General features: G+C 33.4%; 1 long non-coding RNA gene across 1 annotated transcript in view; it reads right to left on the bottom strand.

The window, feature by feature from the left end:
• Positions 1–18,790, bottom strand: part of LOC129757270 (uncharacterized) — a 125,914-nt gene extending 107,124 nt beyond the window's left edge. Inside the window, exon 1 of the long non-coding RNA XR_008739663.1 lies at positions 16,793–18,790. This is a non-coding gene — a long non-coding RNA (uncharacterized LOC129757270). The remainder of the gene's footprint in view (positions 1–16,792) is intronic.
• Between the last annotated feature and the right edge of the window lie 6,460 nt (positions 18,791–25,250).

Genomic DNA, 25,250 nt, shown 5'->3' with positions numbered 1-25,250 from the left:
GTAACAGAGCAGAGAGTATCGCTTGCTAGGGCGATTTGAATGTGTCCTACGATTGGTCGCTCCCTGCTCAAAAGTCGCTAGAAGAGATTTTTTTCCATCCCTGGTTTGGAGTGCATTTGATTCAAATTTTTACAAATCTTGACACCAAAAACCGTTTGATTCTACAATTTTAGGAAAATTCAATGCCGCAAAAACTAAATCGTGGTGTGAAACACCTAATAAAGAGATTTGGCTTAACCGGTCGTGAGTCGATTAGAATCAAATCAAGCAGGGAATTGCCGGTATTATGGAAACAGTAGGTTCATTGTTATCGCAGCTAAATTTGAGCAACACATGAAATCTTTGAAATTCTGGATTCTTCCAGCATATTTAAAAAGATCAATAATTGAATCGATAATAACAAACGTGGTTTTATTATTAGTTAATGCAAACTGCTCAGTATGATCAAGATGTAAATCGGCGCAGTCTTTTTCAGCAGGATCGTTATAAAGGCCAATCCAAAGTTTGCCCTCATACACAAGCAATTCTGTGAGGATGAATTCAGTGAAATCTGCTTCGTTATTCATTCATTTTTACTAATAAATAATTAAAATTTTTGAGTGAATCAAAGTTAAAAATATATGGATATCAGATTCCTCCTTCTTCTCTTAACAAATTAGTTTTTATATTTGTGATTTTTAATTCTTCTGAAATATGAAGCAAAGACAATTCTTCATGAATTCATATCGCAAATGATTTTGAATTTTGTTCTCGAACTCCGGATAAAGCTCTGAGTAAAATGAAGTTTGAAAAAATAAAAATAAAAACAACATTTGTCTCAAAATGATTGTAAGAAAATTACAAAGTGACAATTTTTCAAGAGTTCATTAATGATGGTCCCAATATTCGGCATCGGGGCTGAAACAGTCTTAGATTTTGAACACCTCCTGGACTTTGTTTACGAGATAGCTTTACCCCATCAGGTCAATACAGAAAGGAATTCTATTGCATAAGAATAAGCAAACTGACGTTTTTTCAGACACTACAATGTATATATTTTTATACGTTTGCCTTGACGCTACAGAATTAAATGCCCTGACATAAGAGATACTACCTAACTGGTTATTGTGTTTGAAAATCTCAATTAGTTAGAAAATCTATCATTTCCATCTGAAAAAGCAGTTACCTCAAATTTTTTTTAACTTCTTTTTAGAAAGAGAGTTCAGAATTGAAAATCTGTATCCATAATTAGGTATGGACGAAAAAAGTAATAGTAAATTTTTAGAGGTTTGGGATACGCAGCGGTTAAGTATCTGTCAGTTGGGACGAATCAATGCATGAATTTAAAAAGCACAAATAAATTATTTAAAAAAATTGTAAATATTAGAGGAAGGAGAGTTTTTATCGAAAAGCATTCAAAATTGTTGAAAAACGACTAAACAATTTCGATTTACGTTGTGAAATGATGATTATCATTCCAGATTTCAAGTTTCCGGGGAATACAGTCATAATTCTAAGGATTTTATCAAAAAACTTTCAATTGAAAACATCGTGAAAAGAAATTGCTCCCAGCACCTTGACAACACAAAGTGAGTTTGCACCTAATGAATGATTTAATGGAAAACATGATTCAAATTTGTGCTCCGTGTTGTGAATATTTCATTCCACTCTGCATCGTCTCTTCGTCTCTCTCTCTCCTACCTCGAAGCCAAATTGGAAGAAAATGTCAAAGGAAATAAAATTATTATGATGCCACCGGCGGAAGTTGTGAAATTTCACCTTCTTTTAATCTATCGTGGCAGCACTTTTCCTCGACGACAACGACTTCGACCTACGGAGAAGAAGAAAACTTCAAGGCCAACGAAGGCCAGTGGAGCCTTGCTGCTTCTTGATTCTCGAAACAGAATTAAATTATCGTATCTTGCTTTCGGTGTCAAGTGATGACAGTCGGAAGCACGGTTTCGGATTCAGTTAGAGCGAAATGAAGGCATTTTGAATGAGAGAAAATAGGCAAGTGCTACTTAAAGTGTTCAATTTTAATTTACATGGAAATAAGATAGAGCTTAAGTAAAGAGGAAAATGTTACAAAATAAAATGGATTCTTTTAATCAGATTACTGAAATCTTTAGTTTTTCATCTAATTATGATTTAACTAGAACGACATGAAATTTCTGAAAAAAAAAACTATGAAACGATTAAAACAACGTTCAATTTTATGAAAAATTCGAACAAATTGCTTATCTTGACCCAAAGATCTCTTTTAAACAAATTGTTGGCATCTCATTTCAGAACACAAAACTTAATTGACACTTTAAAAATAATGACCAAAAAGGGTGAGGCAATCTTCAATCAATTTGATATTACTGAAAACCATAACCACTTAACGCGGGTACCTGAGAAAAGGGTTCGAAATATTATGTGCTTGAAATTTTTCGGTGGCTCCAGAGAGCGATACCATTTTTGAGGGGATAAAGCGCGGGATCATTAATTATTGTTTCATTGCCGCACCTGTGCGCACATCCGGTGAGTTGCTTCATTCACCATCCTTAAAATCAGCACAACAGCCACCAGCAGGTAAACCGGTGAGGATGGGAAATAATTATCATTTTATCGACCGGAAGGTGCTAAAAAGTTTCGGATTACGATAGATGAGGGATGTTGTTGCGGTCGATGGCAAGTGTTACAAAAAAGTCGGGTAAAATGATTTACCTGTTTTTATCGATAATATCGACACATTTCATTCAACAGATTTCGCTTTAATGAAAAAATTGTTTCGAGAGAAAAATCAAGCTTAAACAAACTATCGGAATTTAACTCAATAAAATAACATGAAAACGGAAAACTGGTTGGCTCTCTTCGGTTGAATATTTTTATTTTTACCTAAATTTCATTCCAATTTCAGAACTGATTTGGGGTTCATTTAAAAGGGAAATAAATACAGTAACCTTACACTATTCTAATCCGATGGAAACTTATAATCAGAGAAACAATTCGAAATAAGGAGCCGTCATTAGAAATTCAATAAAAAATTTAATCTACAGTGAGCGAAATAAGAATAGCACCACTATGTGTTTTGCTTGTTAAAATATCAATGCTTGAAAAATACGAAAATTTTCTTCCACAGTTTTTTTCTGAATTGCTTAACGGATAAATCAAGCATAAGTTTACTTTTTTTGGACGTAGCAATTGACGATGAGAACCAAAAATGTGAAAAAAGGGTGCGAAATAAGAATAGCACTACTTGAGTTTTTTAACAACAACAAGATTATTTTAAAAATTTACTGTGTTAAAGTGAATAATAAGCTTCTACGAATTATATGAAAAGATAACTGCATTTTAAGGAGTTTTTAAGAATTCCAAAGGTTTTCAAAGGTTTTAAAAGGGGGTTTTAAGAGATGCTTCTCTAGCGTGAAGGAATTTGATATTTGAGCTGTAATTCTTTATTAAACTACTTACTTTCTTCATAAAAATGACGTGAAATGATGAAACAAACATTCGGGATTAATTTTGAATCAGAAAAAAATAGGTTGAAAATCGGAAACTTTGATTTTGTTCAGTAAACCACACTTTTTTCAGTTTCAAGTCATAGATGGCAGCACTATCTTGCAGTTAAAACCAAATTTAGTCTCAATATTGATTTTCCAGGTTTATTTAGGCCCATATTTATCATTTTGAGGTATTTTCCCATCACAGTTTTGTGGAAGTTCATGCTGCAGAAAGCTTTCCCGGATTTGCAAAAGAATCACCAGCACAAAAATGTACAACCGAAAAAAATGCCTGCTCATCTCAACTTCCAATTCAATTGTAATCATATCAATAATACTGCTAACCGTCTGTTCCATCAAGCTCCATCGCAAGGTATAACTTTATTCTGATAATCGGTCCAAAAAATTCACTTTTAGTGACCTTGATGCAATTTTATATTTTTTTTGGATTTAGTGATCTTAGAATTTCCAAAGCGTTCACACGGTACATGTATTTATTTCTTGACCAAAATCATCCAGCACTCCCTAATTAATTCCGGATATTCGAAAATGGGCATGAATTTGGTTAAATGGCAAGATAGTGCTGCCATCTATGACTTAAAAATAGAGAAATAGTGTTTGACTATTAAAAAATATTAGTATTTTTGAATTCCAACCTGCTTTTTGGATTCAAACTCAGCCTCAAATCTATGTTTCATCATTTTGCGTCATACTTATGAATGTTAATGAAGAAATCAAGCAGTTTGATAAAGTTTTAAGGCTCATATATCAAATTCCTCAACGCTAGAGGAGCATCTCTTAAAACCCCCATTTAATACCTTTGAAAACCTTTGGATTTTTGGAAAACTCCTAAAATGCAGTTATCTATTCAAATAATTCGTAGAAGCATTATTATTCACTTTTACACAGTAATTTTTTTAAAATAATCTTGTTTTTGTTGAAAAACTCAAGTGGTGCTATTCTTATTTCGCACCCTTTTTTCACATTTTTGGTCCTCAACGCCAATTGCTACGTCCAAAAAAAGTAAACTTATGCTTGATTTATTCGTTGAACAATTCAGAACAAACTGTGGAAGAAAATTTTCGTAAATTTCAATCATTCATATTTTAACAAGCAAAACACATAGTGGTGCTATTCTTATTTCGCTCACTGTAGGGGAGAGTGGGGATACTTGATCCCCTTTTCTTATTTTCAACATATCTTTTTGGAAAAATTTAGCAACTCGCCGTCTTTGACATTTTCTGACAGCTTGTAACTTCAAGTTTATATGCTCCAAAAGTTAGAACGATACATGAAGCCGATGATGAATAAGAAGCATTTTCGTGGGAGTAAAAAAATTGCGATTTTTCTGAAGTTAGGGGAGACTTGATCCCCTATTGAAGGAGACTTTATCTTTTATTCAGGAAGCCCTAATCCTTGTATAAAAATCAAACAAAACCCCAAGATAGAATGTTAATTGACTATTTTGGTCATGTTTGTTCTCATTTCACAATTTATAGCAGACATAAGAAGAAAATTCTATAACTTTGTCTCAACGCTAATAACATTGCATACTTAAAGGCGCTATTTTTTATAATTAAGAGAAAATTAATTATTTTTGCTCTTTTCTTCAGACAATTGTTTGATAAATATTAGTTTTGAGATAAATATTAGTAATTTCGTAATCAGCAATCATAACGATCATTTCAGAAGAAGAATATGCCGTTTGGAAGGGGGGATCAATTGTACCCAACTCTAGGGGATCAATTGTACCCATAATCAATATTTTAGAAAACTTTTTCTGAAAAAAGTTGAGAGTTTTCCATTACTTTGAAAGTATGGCATTATGAAGTTCATTTTACGCTCGAACGATTGATAAATTGGAACAAATATTGTTTTCATAATTTTCCCATGTAAGGAACATTTTAAAGTGATGAAAAAAGATCTTCAAGTTACATTTTGTGAAATTTTTCAAACAAAGTTCAATTACTCAAACAATTATTTTGTTAAAATTTTTCAAACTACAAGCATTGTTATTTTGCTCATTTTGGCACATTTTTCTAGAACATTTGATCTTTGTAAGACATTCCAGTTTCGAGATATAGCTAAGGAATCAAGTATCCCCAGGGATCAAGTATCCTCATTCTCCCCTATATATATTAAAAATGAATTTCTGTCTGTCTGTCTGTCTGTCTGTCTGTCTGTCTGTCTGTCTGTCTATTCCCTATAGACTCGGGAACTACTGAACCGATTTGCGTGAAACTTGGCATGTGGGGTTGTTGGAGGCCGGGAAAGGTTCTTATTATGGTTTGAGACCCCTCCCTTTCTCAATAAGGGAGGGAGGGGCCTCCCAAACAAAAGACAATTTTTTGCATAACCCGAGCACCCATCAAGCAAATGGTATCAAAATTGGCATGGGGTGGTATTTGGGTACGAAGAATATTCCTATGAATATTAGATACCCCTCCCTCCTCTCAGTGGGGAGATAGGAAGGGGGAGGGGGGCTACCTTACAATTTTTCATGTAACTCGAAAACTAATCAAGATATTGGAACCAAATTTGGCACAGGAAGGTATTGGGATACGAAAAATATTTCAATGATTATTTGTGACCCCTCCCTTTTTTTGTCGAAACAGGTAGGGGGCCTCTTTCATATTTTTTTTTACACAACTCAACAACTAATTAAGCAAACGGAACCAAATTTGGCATGGGCGGGTATTTGAGAACGTGACATGTTCTAATGATTGTTTGAGAACCCTTCCTTCTTCCAATGGGGAGAAAGGAAAGAGGGAGAGGAGTTTCATACAATTTTTACACCATAACTCAAAAACCACAACAGCAAATGGAACCAAATTTGGCATGGAACGATATTTGGGTACGAGAAATGCTTTTATGAATATTTGGTATCCCTCACTCCTTCAAAGAGGTGGATGAAAAGGGGGAGGAAAGGTCTCCCTTACAATTTTCAGTATAACTGGAGAGAGTTGATCTTGCAAATTTTACCATATTTGGCATATGAGGGTTTTTGGATTCGAGAAATGTTTCTTTCATAAATTGAAGCCCCACCTTTTTTTCAGCAGAAAGATATTAAGAGGGAAAGGAGAGCTTCCATATGATTTTTTTGCATAACTCGAGAATTTATTGAGCAAATGAAACCAAATTTGGCATCAAAAGGTATTTGAGTACGAAAACTACTTTCTTCTATGTAAAACAATTCCTTTCTTGCAGTAGGATGATAGAATTGGGAATATAGGAAGGGAAAAGGAGGCTTACATTTAACTTTTTTTTTAATCCGAGAAATGGACAAAACTTAACATGGAAAATCATTTCGGTATGATTCTATGATTATCTGACACACCATCCTCCTTTCAGTGAATAGGTACATAGGAGGAGGGAGGTGAGCCCAATACAATAGTGTTAACATAAGTTCTCAATTTATGCTGACGAAGCCAACAAATGGAAATGATTATTAACCTTCCAAAGTCGTTCGGGTCAATATGACCCGAAGCGCACATTCAAATCATCATAACTCTTCGAGAAAAAATCGCAAAAATTTGATTTTAAAAACCTCCCTGGGGAATCACGAAATACACAATCTGTAGTACCAGGCAACTTCCTGTGACCACCGGAAGTGCTCGCTTAAAAAAATCCGTAATTAGGCTGTTCGGGTCTATATGACCCGAGAGTTTGCGTAAGTTCCCCTGGCCGCAAATATTGACCGATTTCGATGAATTTTAATTCATTGTATAGATAATTTATTCTAGTTTCTCAATATCGAAAAAATAAGTCGAAATATTCTACGAGGTCCCCAGTAGCTGATTCCGAATGAAAAAAGTCCGGAAAAAGAGCTCTTTTTAGAATGCTTATAACTTGTGACAAATTACAAATATTGCGCTGATTTTATAATATTTGAAATCGTCAAGAATAAATCTATCCATGGATGTATAACTTTTTGGTGGCCCAAAGGAAGTTTTGGCCGCTATCCCGGAACTTCCGGTAGAAAAAATTCTTACTTAAAAAAAGTCACCCAATTTTTGCTTTGCATTGCTGTATCTCGCTTACCAATGAAGCGATTCTCTTAATTCAAATTTTAGTTTTTTTTCGTTAACTTTATTATTATTTTTGTAGAACAAAGTTGGTTCCTCAAAAATCTCAGTTGTTCAGAAAATGGTAATGAAACTCACATCTTTTTTGTCATTTTTCAAACTCCCCCTCGTGTCAGTGGGTTAACGGTATTTTGTTAGCGTGATTTCTCTAAAATTTGAACTCAAATTGATCACTTTTTATATACCTAGAGATTCATTAGAATCTCCTCTTTCGATGGACATACTTTTTGTGTGGTGTTTTGAAAATTTGTAGCAACGTTTTTCGAATTTACTGGAAGCTGTCAGATTTCAACCAGTTTGGCCCACATTTTCAGCAGGTTGATGTACAAATCTCGCACCCCTCACGTAGCCGCGGGAGAAACAAATCCTTTAGCTCTCTTTTTGTCGCTCACAAAATCTACCACCCAACCCAGCAGCAGGAGGAACTGCCGTCTCGTCGCGTGTTTTTTTTCTTCGGGTTTTGATGGCTAGGGCAAATTTGCCCAACTCGCCAGCCGCGTGGTTTGTTGATTGATTGTGCTTATGCTATCTCTCTGCGTAGTAAATGTTTTGATTTTAAAATAGAGAAAGATTATTTCTCCAAATTGAAATAATCCTCTTGAATCTTTTTAGATATTTTATCACTAGAATTCTTCAGTGATACCTACATTTGTTTTGAATGTTATCATGGTTCTTTTCTTTCATTTCAAGCAGTGTCTACGAGAATCTGAAGAAGAATCTGAAGAATCTGAAATCTGAAATTGAATCTGAAATCTGGAATCTGGAATCTGAAATCAGAATCTGAATCTGAAATCTGAATCTGAAATCTGAATCTGAAATCTGAATCTGAAATCTGAATCTGAATCTGAATCTGAAATCTGAATCTGAAATCTGAATCTGAAATCTGAATCTGAAATCTGAATCTGAAATCTGAATCTGAAATCTGAATCTGAAATCTGAATCTGAAATCTGAATCTGAAATCTGAATCTGAAATCTGAATCTGAAATCTGAATCTGAAATCTGAATCTGAAATGTGAATCTGAATTCTAAATCTGAAATCTGAATCTGAAATCTGAATCTGAAATCTGAATCTGAAATCTGAATCTGAAATCTGAATCTGAAATCTGAATCTGAAATCTGAATCTGAAATTTGAATCTGAAATCTGAAACCTGAAATCTGAAATCTGAAATCATGGACGTGAACTTTAGAAATGTTGCCCATCCATTAAAATATTTATAATATAAAATATCAAAAAAGGATTCAAGCAATACCTACAACAATAAAACATTCATTTCGTTATCAGCATCAGCACAATCAATCAACAAACCACGCGACGAGACGGCAGTTCCTCCTGTTGCTGGGTTGGGTGGTAGATTTTGTGAGCGACAAAAAGAGAGCTAAAGGATTTGTTTCTCCCGCGGCTACGTGAGGGGTGCGAGATTTGTACATCAACTTGCTGAAAATGTGGGCCAAACTGGTTGAAATCTGACAGCTTCCAGTAAATTCGAAAAAACGTTGCTACAAATTTTCAAAACACCACACAAAAAGTATGTCCATCGAAAGAGGAGATTCTAATGAATCTCTAGGTATATAAAAAGTGATCAATTTGAGTTCAAATTTTAGAGAAATCACGCTAACAAAATACCGTTAACCCACTGACACGAGGGGGAGTTTGAAAAATGACAAAAAAGATGTGAGTTTCATTACCATTTTCTGAACAACTGAGATTTTTGAGGAACCAACTATGTTCTACAAAAATAATAATAAAGTTAACGAAAAAAAAACTAAAATTTGAATTAAGAGAATCGCTTCATTGGTAAGCGAGATACAGCAATGCAAAGCAAAAATTGGGTGACTTTTTTTAAGTAAGAATTTTTTCTACCGGAAGTTCCGGGATAGCGGCCAAAACTTCCTTTGGGCCACCAAAAAGTTATACATCCATGGATAGATTTATTCTTGACGATTTCAAATATTATAAAATCAGCGCAATGTTTGGAATTTGTCACAAGTTATAAGCATTCTAAAAAGAGCTCTTTTTCGGGACTTTTTTCATTCGGAATCAGCTACTGGGGACCTCGTAGAATATTTCGACTTATTTTTTCGATATTGAGAAACTAGAAAAAATTATCTATACAATGAATTAAAATTCATCGAAATCGGTCAATATTTGCGGCCAGGGGATAGTACGTAAACTGCAGGTCAAATTTATCCAAAATAGATTTGAACGGAAATTTTGCGAACGGCTTTGGAAGGTTAAAAATCACGACCTCCATTCAGCAGGGGGTGAAATTAAGGACAGGGTAGGGGCTCTCTTATCCATCCTTCATCCTCTTATAAATCCAGAACATATCAAGAAAAAACAACCATATTTTATCAGTAAGATTGTTTGCGTACGATTAATTTGAGACCGTCCAGATAGCTTCAAATTATTAGATCTTTAACACAAATTTATAGAGCAAGATTTAGAATATTCGTTTATGTTATCTTTGTGTTGCAATTCGAAACTCCAGCTGCAGCTCTTATTTTATAGCGGTTGCTTATGAATTATGTTATAATTTTATTTAAAGTAATGTCAATAAAACAATAAAAATTTGAATAATTTTTGAAAATATCATTTGATTTTGAAAGGTGTAGCAAAGCACACCGGGTCAGCTAGTTAAGATATAAAAATCAGATAAAAATTCTTATACCTATGAGAATTCCATCTGAGTACAAAACATCAGAATTGAAATTTAGTATTCAAAGCTTAAAAAAGCCAGTCAGCTTGGCTTAAACAAACTAGTCTGGAATACTTACTCTGAAATTTTTAACGAACGAAAGAGGAGTAATAATTATCAGAAAAACGGCATTTTTTATGGTTTTATGGTTATGCTTTAAGGACTGATTTCCTTCTGAACCATGCGATGTATAGTCATTTTTAAAACAAAAATACATCAAATTTCCTCTAGTGTGTTAATACTTTTTATTAAAAAAATCACAAAAGTTTAGCTGAACGCTTAAAATGATTGTATGAAAGTATTTTTATATAACCGACTGATGTTTGAAAATTTTCAGGAAACTTGTAACATAATTGTGAAAATCAGAAATAAAATTACTGTTTCATAGCAGATTTGCAGAATTATTCAAAATTTATCAATATTATCAAAATATAAATTCAGTTTTATACAAATACCAAATAAATCCCAATTTGAATTCCGATGTTAAATCAAAAATAAGAAAAAAAAAGCAAAACTTTCAGAATCAGAATTGTGCATCAAAACTTAACAATAAATTATAAAAAAAAGGTTTGGATTTAAAGTTCTTAACATTCAAACTAGACATTTCATTTTGCCTGGAATCTCAAAGAAACAAAATAGGAATTTCCCAGTCCGGCCTGGTTGCTCGAGGAAAAAAAAAGCTCGGAATTTGACCGGATGTTTTTCACAATTTTAAATCCAAACCCTAAAATAAAGTTTAGTTCAAATATTAACAACTTAATTGTCACTGTTTTTAACGAAATAAATTATTTTTTAGAATTGTACGATAAGATTTGAACACTGGTAATGTGTTTGTATCTGAATAATTTTTCATATATTTATTTTATACCTTTTCTCTTGCCTTTTGGTAGGATTTGCCCGAATACTGCCCGGTTTTTAGGATTTACATTTAAAAACCCAAGGCCCGGATTTTGCCAGGTTTTTCGGTAAAAATGCCCGAATCTGTCGGGCCCGTGTAAGTTCAGAAAAAATCTGGAAAGCTTAGTTGAAACGAAGGGTGCCAGAATTTTTTCCACACGTATTCTGACCGGTAAATTTCGGGCTTAGTAAAACGTTGTAAAATCCAGGCAAGTAATTTCAAAATTTTCGACCAAAATCCTGTTAATAGCCAGTCAAATTTAGTCAAAACCAAAGAATTTTCCAACAAAAAACAATTTAAAAAAACTAAAAAAGTTAGACTTCATCAAAACTTATCAGCAGATTTTAAATAGTGTTTTAAGCTTTTAAATAACCAGTCAATGATATACAAAATATATTTACAATTTTTTAACAAAACAATTTTTTTAGTTTGTCTTGGTGAATAAAGAAAATAAATCTGGAAAACCCAGAGCTTTCATCAATGAATTCCGGGCAATTAGGCCGGACTGGCCCAAATTTTGTTTTAAATATTTAAGGAAACCCGGATAAAACCGGTCAATCTGTCAAGCTTAATTTAAATTCGTATAATACATTTCTTTTGGTTTTTCGTTGTTTCGATCATAGTCATTTAACAATCTTTATAGCATTTGCGACTTTTTATCAACGTTGCAGTTGGCGAACAGTTATTGAAAAACTTATCCGCTACAACTGTGTTCGATGAATGCAGTGCAAAAGTTTGAAAAATAAAAAAAATGAACTGATAAATGATTTCCAATTACTTTTTAAACATTGAGAAAGCTAAAAAATCACGGATTAAGACGATTCAAAAATTATTTTGAAATTCGTAGTTTTGTCCTTCAAGTTAAGAAAAAAAGTCGATGATTTTGGTAAATGTTCATGAATTCTGGATTACGAAAATCAAGATCGCCAATTTGAGTACATACTGATTACAGGAAATAAACGATTGAATGTATTTAAAATTTTCATTACCTAGCGAATAAAAATTAAAAGTTTCGAAAAAGATAGATATAAAAAATTAATTCTGACAGTGAAGTAGGAAGTATGTAATTTGAATGAGAAAGGCAAAGTTCTTCAAATTTTTTCAAACCGAAACAAAAAGTTTGAACTAAATACTGAGTAGAACGATTTTTCATCCGTAAGTTGAATTTGGCACTTAAGGTGAAATATGAAAAATTAAATTCTTTCTGATAGAATTTTACATTGATGTTTAACTAAGCATTTGTAAGTGGTTGAAATCAGAACACTAGCAAAGTATTAAAAATCAACATTCAAAAAACGCAGCAGTTCCTGGAAAGCTAATTTGTTACAATTTTTTTTTTTTTTTTGAATATTATAACAAAACTCTAGACATTTGTTTTCCAAAATACATATTTCAAATTCCAAACTAACTTACAAAATTTTGTTTTTAGACGCAAAATTCAAAAATATTAATAGCTCATTATGATATTTTCTATTCGATTTTGAAAATAAATAAATGATGGATTGGGTTCTTGAAGAATATTTCTTATCAGCATAACATTTGTAATGACGACACGTTTTTTAAGTCCAAAATTTTAGTAATATAGTAGAGGATAGATAATAGATTTATTATTTGTAGGAGGTAAACGCCTGTTACATGGTGTTCAATTTGACGATATTTAAAATTAGTATTCGACATTTGAAGAATTATTTTTGAAGTTAAGGGGGGGGGGGGGTAGGGTCTAACGGGTATAAAAAAAAAAACACCATTTTCACGATTTTTTTTCTAGAGCTATCGTTCAAACAAATGTATTCAAATTTTTTGTATTATACAAAGCATTGTTAAAAGAACATTTAGTTATTTTTTCGAAGAAAAATATTGAAAAATGGACCGGTGACTGAGCACTTTCGAGGATGCCTTTTAGAAAACAGGATTTGCGGTGGACACTGTATCTCAGCACAGAATCATCTGAAGTCAAAAAATCAGAGCAAAATATTTTTAATAGATGTTTTTCTGGACCCCAACGTTTTTATTTAACTTAAAAATATTTTTATGAAATTTTTGTGGCTGTTTGAAGTAAAAACTACGATTTTTCGCGAAAAAATCCGCCATTTTTCACCTGTAAAATCTCCCCAAAGTAAAAAAATCAAAAAAGAAAAACGTTGGGATCTGGCATTTTATATGTAGAAAATATGTTCCAAATTTGAAAAGAATCGGATAAGTAGTTTTCAAATGACGATGTCCACGGACTTTAAAAATGTGCTTTCGAGAAAAACGCGTTTGAAGTTTCTGCTCTTGCTTTCTTGCAGTATTAGATAGGAGGAGATAAAGGCCTATAACTTCTACAGTTTTGCTTCAATTGACTTGAAAATTTGACACAACATTCTTGAAATGTTTTACAATAAGAAAATAAAAAAATGAAAAAATCAATTTTTTGAAAGTGTTAAACCCTACCCCCCCCCCCCCCCCCTTAAATGGTTTGTTTCAAACTCTTCTCTTGTGTTTCATGATAAAAAAAAGGCTTTTTTTTGTATTTAATGTTTACAAATTGAAATTTACAATTAGAAATGAGTGTCAATTAGTGATTCATGATTATGTTTTTGAAACTTAAAAAAAAGTTTCGATTTATAGGCATAAATACAAAAAAAATTACAACACAATTTATTTTTAAGCTTGATTTGAGCATGAGAATGAGAATAAATCCGGTAAATATCCGGTTTTTTCAATAGAATCCGGGCAACCGAGCCGGACTGGACTTTTTTCAAACAATTTATTGAATTTTTGGGTCACCAAGCATCAGTGTAATATTTGAGATGATTTTGTTGATTCCTGAGTTAGCGCAACGCGTTTCAATTTTGTATGGAAATTTGTATGGAAGAAGAAATTTTTACACATTAAATTGCCAAATAAAGTATGAAAAAAAACTTGTCTCCTTTCCTACTCCGCCCCGAAAAAGGGAGGGTCCAACCTCTCTTATAAAAAATTGTCCCTTTAGAGTGAAAATTGCTCGATTTGTGCTAAAAAGCTGTATGGGACCCCTTCCTTTCTCCTTAGATCTACTCCACTCCACTTTTATTCCATTTGCTCTTATAGTTTTCCAGTTATGTAAAAAAAATACAAAAGCTCCTCTCCCTCTCCATATTTATCACTGGAAGGATAAAGAGATACCAAAAATTCGAGAATCATTTATCATACCCTAATACAAACCCATGCAAACATTTGATTATATTTGCTCGATTTGTTTTTCATTTGAACATAAATTTGAATGGAAGCCCCCCTCTCTCTCTCCTATTTCCCCATTGGAAGAAGGATGGGGTTCCAAATTATCATGGAAACATTTATCGAACCCAAATATCCTCACATCCAAATTCAGCTTTATTTGCTTGATTAGTTCTAAAATTATACAAGGGAGCCCCCTCCTCTCTTTTCATCTCCCCTTTTGAAGAAGGGATGCGTGCCAAATATTGATCCCATATATTTCCATACCATACTAAATTTGGTTTCCAATTGCTTGATAAGTTTTTAAATGTGTAAAAAATGTAATAGTGGCCCCTTCCCTCTTTCCTATCTCTTCACTGGAAATGGGGAAGGAATTTCTAATAATCAAATACATATATCTTCTGTACCCAAACACTCTCCCACGCCAAATTTGGTACCATTTGCTTGATCGGTTCTCAAGTTATGCAAATATTTTTCTTTTGTTTGACCCCCGCTCCTTCTTCCAGAGAAAGGGCGGGGCTTCAAACCATAATAGGAACCTTCCCCGGCCTCCATTTCTATCGATTCAGTAGTTTCCGAGTCTATAGGGCACAGACAGACATACAGACAGACAGACAGACAGACAGACAGACAGACAGACAGAAATACAGACAGACAAAAACCCATTTATATGTATGTAGTAGATATCTGAGCAAACCCGGAAAAAATCGGGCAATATGGTAACCTCAAACTTATTCTATATTTCAGTGAATGGATCATTTCCAACTCAGTAATTTGAAAATCTGCTCTCCTAAGATTTTATTTTAAAACCATGTACATATCAGTTGACTGAAGTGGTTTGTAAAAAAATTGGGGAGGTTCAGAACATGATGTTTTTCATGAATATGGTGAAAACTATTTTGAAAATATTTTCTAACAGAATTTGAATGGTAATTTAATGTTTACATACCGACTTCAATACTGTGAAATGAAACAATACGAGGGGTTTTTCACTTTTTTTTGCAATTGTTTAATCCGTAGGTCAATAGGAATTTATGTTTTCTACAAAGCGTTAACATTCTGTATGTTCCCTTGACCATTTGAATTGAAAATAAATCTTTGGAAAAGTAATGTTAGTAAAATCAAATTGTACCTACTTGTGTCAAGATTACTTTAAATAGGGTGAGTGCTCCTACTTTGGACCTAGAGCCTACTTTAGTCCTAAAATGCCGAAAATTGAAAATAATTCATTTTGCTGACATAAAATAAAGATATTCCTATGCACACAATGAACTCTTATTCTTCCTGAACCCTACCATACCGTTTTTTGCCATTAAAAGTCTTTCTGATAAAATTTTCAACGTTTTTAAAAATGTACCTCTTCATCAGTGATAAATCAGACAGCTCATTTAGTGGGGCGCGTATTGAGAAATTAGAGTGTTTAAGGAAAAATCACGATTTTTTACTTCCCAAGCCAAAATTTAAAGGGAAATTACTTTCACTGTGAACAATATGAACCATACTACCCATTTTTCCAAAAATTCATTAAAATCAATGGAAAACTCGGAAAATTTACAAAGGGTCCAAATATAGGAAACTTTCGACTTTGATGTTCCATGTTTAGACCTGACATCACCAAATCTTTGTATCAAAACCAACAAATCAACTATGTTGCGAATTTTTAATTGGGGCATAATTCAGAACCAATATTGAATATTTCCAACATTTTTGCCAGATTTACGCAAATAAACTATAAGTAAGTAAACACAATCAAGTTTCAGCTATCGTTTTGCTGATAGAGCTAACGGGGAATAAAAGTGTTAGTGATATTCATAACAGATATTTTATTTTTTTAAATTTTAAAAAGCTGTAATACTATTTTATTAAAGTACTTGATTTAAGTTTACATTTACAATAAATTTGTTTATTTATTTTGGACAAATCAAGCTGTTTAAAGGAGTTTTAGTTCTAGGTCCAATGAAAGGAACCGGTCAAGTACCAAAATAGGAACAGTAGGTTCAAAGTTGGAAATTTAAATCATCCATATCTTTGCAAATCTCTCAATAATGGCGAAACCCATGTTGAAAATTTTCATTGAAACTTGCAGATAAGATCATGACTTATAAATGAATTTCCTGAAGGATATAAATTTCCCGTCCTATTGTGAGAAAACCTTGATTATTTAAAAACCACCGCTTAATGGGTCCAAAGTAGGGCAACTAACCCTACATAAAGCTTTCTATTTATTTATTCATATTCAAAAGATTTAAATCTGCTTAACTTTTTCCCACGTTTTGTTTATAGAAAGCCACAAATGCAACCAAATCCGACTTACGATGGTGGCGACAAATAGAATCGAATCAACCGAAACCCTCTTCCCCTCATATTTTTCGATTCACCGCATGATTGAATCATTTGTCATACATTTTTGATACCAAACAAAAGTTTCCTTTAAACGGATGTACCTTACCTTGGATTGACTGACAGACTTCCCAACTGACTTCAAACTGGTTGACACACTGCAGAGCACAATTCGGAAACTTCTTCGCTGCAACAACAACCACAGATCCAAAAAAAATTGAAAGGTTGTTTTTTCCTTCAACGGTATCTTTTCCCGGTTGCCTTTTCCTCACCGCAAATCGAATCAATAGAGCTTATATTTTCACATGCATTTTTTTCACCGAAAGGAAAGTGAGAAAAAAAAGACCACGTACGTACCCAAAACAACAACTCGAAACAGTGAAAGAGAGTTGTTTTCACTCTTTTTTTTTTCTACACTTTTCAACCCAACTCCCACCACACTTTTTTCCACCACTTTTTCTGAGGGTGATTCTCACAAAAACATGAAGCAAAATTTACAGCTTGTGACCACACAGATATTGTTGCTGGTTGTCCGGATCAATGTCCTCCTGTTTCCACAACCATTCGTTGTTGTTTATTTATGCCCCGCAAGGGATATGAATGGGTTTTTGATCCGAAAATTTTCTAAAACTTGATCCACTTGTGTTACACATTTGGGACCCGGACACATTATTCGTGAAAGAGTATGGGTCCTCGTGAAATTTGATTGCGAATATCTTCCCTTCTGAATGGGGATGTTATTGTAGGGATTTTACGGGCTTCCAAACACACACACACACATTTCACTTCTGTTTTTTCGGGCTTCTTCAACCCCATTCGAGGGTCTTATGATTGGAATCGTTAAATCCCGAAATCGATCTCTCATCCGGAATGGGGTGCGATATTTGCCGATATCTTCCGGCTTCCAGAGTAGTCCCGAAATGTGTGGATTTAATTTAGACGGCCTCAGTTCGTTTATCCTTTCTGCAGTTGGGTTTTGAGATGTCGTTCACGCCTTTTTAACCCTTTTTCTTTATCGAAGTGTTCCTCCTTCAGGGTCCGGTTTCGAGCGTAACGCTTCAATGGCCAAGAAACGGTCGACGAGGTTCGCTCAATTTACGGGTCGATGAGTTTTCTGTTATTTTTTCCCGAACAAGCGTGTCTGGAGTGTTTATTTTTTGAAGAATCTTACCTCGGTTTGAGAATTCCAATGGTTGCGTTTTTCCCGGCTTTTCCAGCTTTCTTCGGAAAAAAGTTTCGGTGTGGATGTTTTGATTTGAATCTTTTTATTTTTTTTATATTTCCTTTAAAAACTATCAAACGCACAATTTAATCCTTTTAAAGTGTAACGGAGTTTCTCAACTTGTAAACTAATTGAATGTGTGTTTCTCTCTTTTGAGAGTCAAAAAAAACACCCGCGAAAAGCCTCACTAAAATATTCCGCCTTCGACTCGCGCTAATTCGCACTAATTATGCTGATATGGTAATTTTCTCCTGATATTTACAGCAGACTTTCCGTGGAAAACACTGTCTAAGAACGTAGCCAAAACAAAAGCTCCAGAGCGGAAATCTTGGTCACCAGACGAGAATCATCCCCCCTTACCAGGGACCGCCCACTCGCTTTCCTCGAGCCAAACACCAACGCACAATGGAGCAAAACTAAAGCTTCTTTCTCGGCATTCTTCCAGCTACGTTCTTTCTTCAGACAATATCGAGACACTAGAGCAGCTATTTACTACAACTTGGGGGGGTCGTCGTAGTACGATTCTCGCCAAAAGGACACGTGGTAATCAAATCAAGCCCCAGAACTTCTTCACTACTCGGTTCTGAACTTCTGAACTTGGATCCACCGGTCCGTCCCAACTTTCACGTTCTTCAATCATACTCCAGGCAGCGGTCGATTGGAAGTTTGGGGCCAAATCTTCGACAATAAAACGACACGGAACACACTCTCAGTGGGGAGTGGTTTTTCCCCCCGAATTCTTTCCTTTCTGGTTAGCCAGCCACCCAAAAAGAAGCAGATCATAAACGGGGCGCGTCACACACAAACACACACTCACGTGGGGACCCACCCCCTCTGTTTTTGGCTCTGCGAGGGAGAGTGGACGTTTTGTCACCGTCAACCGGAAAATCCTGACTGAGTCCGTTCCGATGCCGACAGTTGGTTTAAAACCTCCAACAAAGTCCTAAACCTTCGTCGAAAATTCATCCCCCCTTACCCATCGAAGAACTCGGTAAGGCGGGGGGGATCGTTGAGTTTGCGCAGTTCCACTTTCCTCAAACGAATGAACCGTTCTGTTTACTATTTTCACATGTTTTCAGTCCTGTGTTGATGTTTTTCTTAGTTGGTTCACCTCGAAAGCCAGACGAACATGCCGATGAATTCACTGGATTCGATTCGATTCGATTGACGATAACGATTTTTCTTTTGTGTTTTTTTCTATTTTGGTTTCAACTTTCCAACTTCCCACAACAATGTCGTTCGGTCTGTGTCGACGTCGGTATGAATGGAGATAATGTTCATTCCGGTCGGATTATTGATTCATGCACACATGCCTTCGAGTTCGGTTTCGCTTTTAAAGATTGGAACGAACGTGCGTTGGGTTGGGTTTGGGATTTGTTGCTAGTAGCTCGCTGGGAATCGATAGCCGATAATCGATCGATTTAAACATTGTTCACTTGTGGCACGCTTTAAAGTTGCTGTTGAGAGAAGAATAGAAAACTAATTGCTACCATTATGGGTTGTGGGAGGGAGATTATTTCTGATCAATTTATGATTGTGACAACAATGTTTCTGAAACGCACTTGATTTGAATTTTTTTCTAGACTTCTTATTTCTGTTCTATGCCAAATAAATAAGTAGGGGAGAATGGGGATACTTCATCCCCTTTTCTTATTTTTATCATATCGTTTTGGAAAAATTTAGCAACTCGCCTTCTTTCGCAATTTCTGGCAGCGTGTAAATTCAAGTTTATACACTGCCGGCCAAAAGTTTGGGATCACCCACTAAAAAACATGCAAATTTTGATCGTTCATATCTCAGCCGTCTTAGGACATATTGCATCTTCTGATCTCATTTGAAAGATGATGAGCAATAGCTATCTCGGAGGTATTTTGCCCAAATATAATGTTTTAGTTTTGAACTTAAAACTTAACCTAAAGTTATAACATTTTCAAAAAATCGCACTCAATATTCAAAGCCGATCATCTCGGGATAGGGTGGACCAAATCTCAAAATTTGAGTGGCATTAGAATTCCTGTTTTTTACTTCTCAAAACACAATCAAAAAATTTTGAGAAAAAATTCAAAAATGTATTTTTAATTAATAAAATAGACACTTGAGTTATCGTCCAGAAGTTTGGGATCACCTCTTTGTATGGTGAGTTTGAGATCATTCTTATAAAAACATGCAAATTTATTTTATTCATATCTTTCTCATCTAACATCGTATTGCATATCTGAAGGGTTCATTTGGAAGCTAAGGAATTGTTGTTTTTTAATAAATTCATTCAAAAATTAAATTTTGAAGTGATAACCATTAAAAAATCACCTGAAATTAATTGTTTTTTTGAAAGTTCTCAGATTTTTTTTATAGTTCTCACTTTAAAATATAATTTTTGAATGATCTTTTAAAAAAACAACAATTCCTAAGCTTCCAAATGAACCCTTCAGATATGCAATACGATGTTAGATGAGAAAGATATGAATAAAATAAATTTGCATGTTTTTATAAGAATGATCCCAAACTCACCATACAAAGAGGTGATCCCAAACTTTTGGACGATAACTCAAGTGTCTATTTTATTAATTAAAAATACATTCTTGAATTTTTTCTCAGAATTTTTTGATTGTGTTTTGAGAAGTAAAGAACAGGAATTCTAATGCCACTCAAATTTTGAGATTTGGTCCACCCTATCCCGAGATGATCGGCTTTGAATATTGAGTGCGATTTTTGAAAATGTTATAATTTTAGGTTAAGTTTTAAGTTCAAAACTAAAACATTATATTTAGGCAAAATACATGAACAGAACAGATATGAACGATCAAAATTTGCATGTTTTTTAGTGGGTGATCCCAAACTTTTGGCCGGCAGTGTATGCTTCAAAAGAGGGAACGATAGATGAACCCAAAAATGAACTAGAAGCATTTTCATGGAAGTAAAAAAAATGCGATATTTTTGAATTTGAGGGAGACTTGATTGTCATTTTTTTTATCTCATTTCACAATTCATAAATGTCAGAAAAAGAAAATTCCAAAACTATGTCTCAACCCTAGTGACATTGCATACTTTAAGGCGCTATTTGCTGAATTTAAGAGAAAATCAACTTCCTTAGCCCATTTTGCCAGACAATTATTGCATAAATATCAGTTATATGATAAATAATCGTAATCTTTGAATCAGCAATGACCACGATCTATGTCGAAGAAGAAAACACCTTTTTGAACTCTAGGGATCAATTGAACCCTGATGAACATTTTAGAAAACTTTATCTGAAAAATGTTGAGAGTTAACCATTATTTTGAAAACTTGGTATAATGAAGTTCATATTACACTCAAACGATTTATGTTTTGGAATATTTATATTTTTGTTTTTATTTTTTCATGTAAGAAACATGTTTAAGTGATAAAAAAAGATCTTCAAGTCACATTTTGTGATATTTTCCAAACAAAATTCAATAACTCAAAAAAATATTTTGCTGAAATTTTTAAGCTTAAAGCATAGTTGTTTTGCTCTATTTATCACATTTTTCTAGAACATTTACCTAGTAAGTCATTCCAGTTTCGAGATATAGCTAAAGAGTCAAGTATCCCCAGGGATCAAGTATCCTCATTCGTCCCTATTCTACACAATCACAAAATGTACTATGTGGCTGATTTTTACCTAATGATTTGCTGATACTCTCAAATTATGCCGATCTCGTCAAATTCAGTCAAAATTGTGGTGTTTACGTTGGTTTCAATCTAATTATTTGACAATGGATTGTTTATTTATTTTAATTTTTTAAGTTTTTGATTAAAATCCCAAAACTGAATAACTATGATTTTAAAGTTAACATGTTTATAAAAATATTGTCAAACGGTTTTATCTATAACAACTGATACACAATTGAGCGTTATCTTTCAGAAATAATCTACAAAATCAGACAACACTTTCGGATTTCTAAAATAACAATCTTTGAAAATTAACACAAGTAGACTTTTCTGATGCATATTTTTTCGATTGATAATGAACTGTATTTCTTTGGGAGAGCGAGTGAGCTGATAAGTTTAAACAGCTCCATTGTTCATCATAAAGATATTTCATGTTCAAAATCAATATCAATTCACTCACAACTTTTAACCATTATTTAAACTAGCTTTCGGGGATTTTTGGTTTGCGAAATTGTGCGGCATATCTCAACTAATGTCGTTCTCATTAAACGATTGATTCGCACGAATTATCTGCTGTTGACAGTTGTTTTTTGTCCGATTACAAAAATAATCCACCATAAGGAGAAATGAATCCATCTGTGAGTTTCATTTCTCTACAAAAAAGTTTCGCTGACTGAGTGTTTAAGTCAACCTCCTATAAAATCCATCAGAAGTTTTAATTTTTTTTTCGTTTTGAAATTGCAACTTAAAAAATCGTTTGAAATGTCAATTCATAACAAATTATTTTTTGTTTCTTTTCTCAATATTTCTTTTCTCAATATGAAATTATGCTTAAAGACTTCCTATTCACTTTCGAATTGCTGTATCAAAGCCAATCTGACTTAAATGTGCCACAAAGATCTCAAAAGTCAACGAAAGTTTTAATGAAATTTGAATCAGTTTTTTTAGGTTCTTAATACAAATTCATTTCACCTTCATAACTGAACAGGTTTGAATACGGTTTTTTTCACATGTTGAAACCAATTGATCAATTTCTGCCAAACATTGTTAGTTGTATGCATGATGGTGTTTGTAATTGACAAAAACTAAAAAGTTTGTTTGTCGAAAAAAACATTTTTTCCGGAATCTCTGTTTAAAAAAAATGATTTACACATACCCAGGGCCGGAACAAGCCATCGGGGGTCAAGTAAATTTTTCTCAAGCGGCCCCTATGAGTCGATTTTTTTCATATGCCATCTCAGAGAGTACATATTTTTTTTGAACACGCGAGGCAACTGAAAATGAGTTCAACATATTGCCTTAAGAAAACCATTATGTCTGTGTAATAAAATATTCTATTTTTGGAATATTCTGATAAAAGCAAAACATTGTTTTTCATTTCATCATTGTGTATCATCGTAACTGCTTCATCGAAATCAGAATAAATATTTTTCTTATGACAATTGAGAAGCAACATTAATATTTCAGAGTGAGAGTCCTAAATTTAAAAAAAACTTAACATAACAATTCAACTTATATTCCATCGAGATACAGATATTAATATAAAAAAAAACAAAACTTTAAATAATTAAAAAACCCAAAACAATAATCAAAAATCAGATTTTAACCAGATCTATCCATAAATTCAATTCAGTGTCTTAAATTCAAATCATACTTTCAAATCGAATTCAGACACGGTAGCCACAAGGAGTGTCGAAAATTCATAAAGATTTTAGAAAAAAAAAATTAAAAATAAATTTCAAATATAAACTGAGAATCAAAGTTACAATTAGAGCCAAATCAAGAATCTCAAATTTTGTTAATTTTCCTTTAAAAATGTTTATTTTAATTTCATATATTCAAAACACAAGAAACGTCAAAATTTTTAAATATAATGACGATTACAATTTTCAATTAGGAAAAAAATTCTCATCAGATCAACTTTCCTGAAAAACTAGCTGACCCAGTAAACTTCGTTTTACCTTTAAATAAATAAATCGTTTAGAGGATTGACCTTTATTTAAACGTCCATATGAGAGTTGAAAAAGTGAGATTCTCGAAACTAATATACAAACCATCTCTTACCCGAAAAACCCTCGGATACCAAATTTCACTTCATTCCGACCATCCGTTTATATGTACGTGATGATGTTACAAAGAAAACGCCTCAATTTTTATATATAAGATTTCTTCAAAATGTGACAAAAGTTGGAAAAAAATTTAAATGTTGATTGGATGTTAAAAGCACGGAATCAAATAAGGAATCCAAATAAGTTTAGTACCTTTATAGATCATCCCGAGTTCTCAATACTCAGAAAAATCATAAAACTGAAGGAACAACACAAGACTAATATCTCAATGAATTTAATCTCCGTTTTAGAATCTAGAAGAAGACAAGAAGAAATATTTATTTTCGAAGAATCATTCATGGAAATTCGCAATTCAACTAGGGTAAATGATCTTGAGCGTAACTAGTCGAAATCTGATCTTGAGCGGAACCATTTACTTTTCCAAAAACCTAGGCAATGATTATATTTTATGTTGAAATAACACTTTTTCAAGATCTTTTCATACAACCTTTGTCATTTTTGCTAAAATTTATGAAATGAAATAATGTTATTAATAGCTTTAAAAACATACGCATTTCTGCTGCAATTTTCACCAATCTAAGCTGACTTTGAACGTCAATTTATGTAACCCTTGGCCGTTATAAACTGATTCTTAATGACTAAAATGGTAGAAACACTCATAAAAAAGCATTATTCGGTTTTTTTGTATCAAGTTTTCCATCAAAATATCAATTAATCACGTGGTTTCTAAAAGTAAAATATGATCTTGAGTGGAACCATCTTTGATCTTGAGCGGAACTACTAGCTTCCAAAATAAACCGCTAGGTGCGCTGCCTTATGCCTTCTGTCTCACACGGGGTTTTTACCCCTTAGTATATGCAGAATCTTTTGTATATCAACTTAAAGGACATAAAAGATGTAATATTAATTTCGAATAGAACCAAAAGTTACAGCGTACCAAACCAAGCACACAAAAATTGATTTTTTCATTCAGAGGGACGACGGGAAGGAGAAGGAAGGCTTTCTACATATTTTTTGTCATAGTTTGAGAACTAATGAATAATAACGATTTAATTAATAAATAATAATATTTAACGTTTCACTTAGTGGCCTGGTATTGATAACCTATCCGATTCCCTAGTGTTTGATGTTACACTTGAGCTCGAACTCATGGAAATCTGTATGAAAATAATTGTTTTATCAATTGAGCTAAATACTAAATGTAGGGGAAAGTGTTCCTAAATGCGCATGTTGGGTAATATGCGCATACAGCCGATTGACGATAAGGCTGGAGATTCATCATATCTAATCAGTGCAGTTTGAGGGTAATACGCTTTTAACACATGGCATGAAAAAATTAAATTGTTATATACAGTCGAAAAAATTTAAAAATTCAAAAAAGATTTTTGTCAGTTTTGTTATAATATATTGAACTTTAAATATCGTGCGTACAGATTCTGTGAATAAAAGTTTTAATGGTTTTTCTTTCTTATTCATCTGGAAATCGGAAATTCAACAAATTGATGCTTTTGGCTAATTAGTAAACGATCAGATATTGGAATAAGAGACAGGTTCTGAATGCCCATATCAAGGCAGGTTAAATGCCTATATTAAGAAAAGTAGATAAGTTTTATAAATTTTTTACTTTTTATCACTTAAACATTGAA

The sequence above is a fragment of the Uranotaenia lowii genome, chromosome 3, assembly GCF_029784155.1.
Source record: "Uranotaenia lowii strain MFRU-FL chromosome 3, ASM2978415v1, whole genome shotgun sequence".
NCBI lineage: Eukaryota > Metazoa > Arthropoda > Insecta > Diptera > Culicidae > Uranotaenia > Uranotaenia lowii.
This window is presented reverse-complemented; position numbering and strand designations above follow the sequence as displayed.